The sequence below is a fragment of the Drosophila tropicalis genome, unplaced genomic scaffold (genome assembly GCF_018151085.1).
Source record: "Drosophila tropicalis isolate 14030-0801.00 unplaced genomic scaffold, ASM1815108v1 contig_443, whole genome shotgun sequence".
NCBI classification, from domain to species: domain Eukaryota; kingdom Metazoa; phylum Arthropoda; class Insecta; order Diptera; family Drosophilidae; genus Drosophila; species Drosophila tropicalis.
Genome location: NW_027172907.1, coordinates 1948350 through 1952835, shown reverse-complemented (window position 1 = coordinate 1952835; position 4486 = coordinate 1948350).

Here is a 4486-nt window from a genome sequence, read left to right as displayed (position 1 = left end):
TGTTGTTGTTGTTGTTGCTGTTGTTAGCCATGGAGTTGGAGTTGCAGTTTGAGTTGAAGTTGGAGCGGCAAAAAAAATAAAGTCACTGAACTGTGATTAGTCATGGCGATTTGTTTGCTGCCCCCACCACCACCACCACCAACATCTCCACTCTCGCCCTCGCCAATGCTTATAAAGATGCTGAAAAACTACAAAACTCAAAATATGTATATGCAATTCTCGACTCTTAGATACCTGATCTAATATATATATACCTGTTTTGAATATATCTCATGTTTGATCAAATAGTTTAGTTTTAGCTGTTTAGAATGAGTGAATATATCCAAACCAACTCGAACCTTTTAGTATAAAGATTAAGATGATTTTAAATCATTTTGCAAACAGATTGATGAACTTTTTGGGTTACATTTAGAGATGGCACGTTTAGTCGATAGGATTAGGATTAGGATGGCATAAATAAATGATTTAAAAGACCCAACTACCTTAGTTTCAGTTATTAAGGGCATAACATTAGAAATAGCTAAACTATCGAAAACAAATTAACGTTCCTACCACTGTGAAAATTGAATGAAAGGATAATTGCTACATCTCAAGTGCAGGACGAACTATACTTTTACTGACTTCTCTGATTGCTGTTCAATGTCATTACAGATACATTTCATTGTCCTGCGTGCTTTAACACTAACCTATATGTCATAACACTAAAAAGCCATGACTCAAATATATATTTATATTTGACTCGAACATATTTATGTTCTTCGTTTCAACTACTCCATTTTTTTTGTTGGCTACTTTATTTTACTCAACTTAACTTCACGAACTCGTTTACATTATGAAATAATAATTCCATTTGGTTCTAAATAAAGAAGTCTTTGAGCTAAAATTTCCATTCCATTGTTCAGTGATAGCCCTGACTGACAAATGAATGGGAAGAAAACCTGGAAAATTGTCACATAAGTTTCCACCTACTGTCAAATTGAATTTAATTTCTGTATACTATATGTTCTAAATTGGTTCAAATTGAGTGTGTGGACAACTGTATTTGCATATTCGTATATGATATTCTCGACTCTTAGATACCTGATCTAATATATATATACCTGTTTTGAATATATCTCATGTTTGATCAAATAGTTTAGTTTTAGCTGTTTAGAATGAGTGAATATATCCAAACCAACTCGAACCTTTTAGTATAAAGATTAAGATGATTTTAAATCATTTTGCAAACAGATTGATGAACTTTTTGGGTTACATTTAGAGATGGCACGTTTAGTCGATAGGATTAGGATTAGGATGGCATAAATAAATGATTTAAAAGACCCAACTACCTTAGTTTCAGTTATTAAGGGCATAACATTAGAAATAGCTAAACTATCGAAAACAAATTAACGTTCCTACCACTGTGAAAATTGAATGAAAGGATAATTGCTACATCTCAAGTGCAGGACGAACTATACTTTTACTGACTTCTCTGATTGCTGTTCAATGTCATTACAGATACATTTCATTGTCCTGCGTGCTTTAACACTAACCTATATGTCATAACACTAAAAAGCCATGACTCAAATATATATTTATATTTGACTCGAACATATTTATGTTCTTCGTTTCAACTACTCCATTTTTTTTGTTGGCTACTTTATTTTACTCAACTTAACTTCACGAACTCGTTTACATTATGAAATAATAATTCCATTTGGTTCTAAATAAAGAAGTCTTTGAGCTAAAATTTCCATTCCATTGTTCAGTGATAGCCCTGACTGACAAATGAATGGGAAGAAAACCTGGAAAATTGTCACATAAGTTTCCACCTACTGTCAAATTGAATTTAATTTCTGTATACTATATGTTCTAAATTGGTTCAAATTGAGTGTGTGGACAACTGTATTTGCATATTCGTGCTGCTAAATTGATACCTAATACCTAATGGTTAGGCCAAGAAGAGAAGTTTGCGCTGCAGTGCATTGTATTGCATTGCGCTAAGATTGTGGAATAGCAGGTAGCCGGCAATTGGTGTTCATAATTCATGTCCATGTGGTATATAAGTTGTAGCGTAGCTCCAGCTAGGCAATTATGCGGTGAAACACCTCCAACTTTGAAACTGCAACTTCAAGTTGGACGACTCACTGGCTGACTGGCTGGCTGGCTGGCTGGATGTCTAGCTGTTTGGCTGATTTACCATAAAAGGCGAGTCAAGTTAGTCGATTAGGCATATTATTTTTATTTTAATTGAAACATTTTTAGCAATTGAATCGATTGAAGTGCCGATGGAGATGTCGTTGCCATTGATTTGCATTGAACTGCAACCATGTTGAGATGCTTGTCGCCTGTCGCATTGACAGACGGCCAAGACACAGACAATCCCCTTCGATGCCTTTTTCTACTTTGTCTTCTGTTGTTTCTTCTTGGTGTTGTGTGTGTGTATGTGTGTGTGTGCTGCCATCACAGATGCGTCTGCATGTTTCTTTAATTTTTTACTTAATTAAATTTGAATTTGTAATTTGCGCTCGTTCGCTCAACTATTTCAACAGTAACAGCTACAACAACAACAACACAATCTGCAAGCCATATGAGCTAAAGGCCATTGCCATGTTGTCTTAGCATTGAAAATGATGTACAAGTTGCTGGTTGCTGGTTGCTGGCTGCCGCGTTGGTGTGGCAGAGTGACGGCCAGACCAACGCCTGGTGAGGCAACACACACAAAAACACTCCCACCCAGAGAGGGGCTTGTTGCACTTGGCAATCGCGAATCACACTATAGCCTCAGTCGCAGTCCGCAGCATAAGATTTATCACATTGTTCCACAGATTGTCTGCAGATTTTTATATACATAGAATGGATGCCAGGCACCCGCGCCTACCACAAGAAAAAAAAAAAATTAAACGAAACAAGAGAAAGAGAAAAAAAAAGTATCGAGGAAGTTCACTTTGGTCTTGACGAACTTTGTATACCCTTGTAGTTCTTAGTTATAATGTGTTCCAAACTATTTGGAATGTGGAAGCATAGCTGATTTATATTGACCATATACATATGTAGCTTGCTGTGTTCTATTTATCTGATCTTTTTCAAAGTCCGTAAAGATACTTTAACATCTTCACGGATAGTAAATGATTCTATACACTTTATCTGACAAAAGGTATCATGATTTCATCCCAATAGCTTTCTTCTTCTATGCGTACCAATATCTAACAAATTTTAGATAACCCTCTGCAAGGGTATAAAAACTGGAGGAAAACACACACAAAATAAATAAGAAGTGAAATGAAAGACGAGTCAGTTGTCGAGCTAAATTGAGTGCCACAATCGGTGACGAGGGCCGTTCGAAAATGAAATAAATTTTGGGGCAGAAACTTGATGATTAAAGGTTAAAAGAAGATGTCCGTGATAAGTTTAATAACGGCAGAATTTTATCGATTAGAAAATTATCGCTGGCATCTGTTACACTGTTGAGATTGTGCAATCTTGATTGAAATCCGAAAAAAACCTATGCCAATATGGATTTTTTTGAAGTGTTCCCAGTTGTTTTAGCGTTAAATGTGATAGATTAGGAGAAACCCTCGCATAAGAAACACCAGGATCAGTGATCTGTAAAGTCTGTTGAACTTTAGCGACAAATCTCACATGCAAAAGAAGGCAAACTATTTGTGTCTGTCCTGCCGATGGCGATGCTGCTGCAGTTGCCGTTGCCGTTGCCGTTGCAGTTGCAGTTGCAACATTTTCTTAGTCTGCGAAATTTCCAATGTAATGAGCTTGATATGCATTTTCCAAAATCGCAGCCAACAGATGTCGCAGCATCAGCCAAGTGTCTCCTCACCCTCAACAAAACACCGCATTGGTCCAGGTCCAATTTTCAAAAGTTTCTTTTTGGTTTCCTCCTTTTTCTGACGTTTTTTTTTTCTTTTTTGTGGGGGAGTTTGACGACAGTTGTTTTTTTTGAATTTTTTTTTTATTTGATTTTTTTTGTATTTGTTTTTGCTGTCTGGAGTAAACATATTTTGCCTTGTTGCATGTCAAATTGCATTAGATTGGGAAAATTTCTTAGAAAAAAGACTTGTCTGATTATTAATAGGCACTTCATTTAGTTTAGGCATAAAGTGAAACGAATTTTATGTTTCAATTTACAGTGCGAGGAAGGGAGAGAGAGAGTGAGAGAGAGAGAGAGTAGAGAGAGAAAAAGAGTGGGGAAGAGAATGGCTAGGTAGCTCTCACCTTTGGGTGGTCAAATCAAATATTTTAATCGACTGCCAAACGAATTGATTTCGATTTTATTTCCTCTCCCTCTCTCTCTATCTATCTAGCTATCTATCTAGCTACCTATCTGTCTATCTATCCATCTGTTAGTGTGCCATGGAGATAGAGCCACACACGAATTAATTTAATTTCAAATATTTCGAAAGTTTTTTCATTCCTTTATTATGTTTTAGGCTAAGCTGATGACTGAAGCTAGTGCTACTGCTGGGCACCCATTGTGTCTGTGCCTTTAACC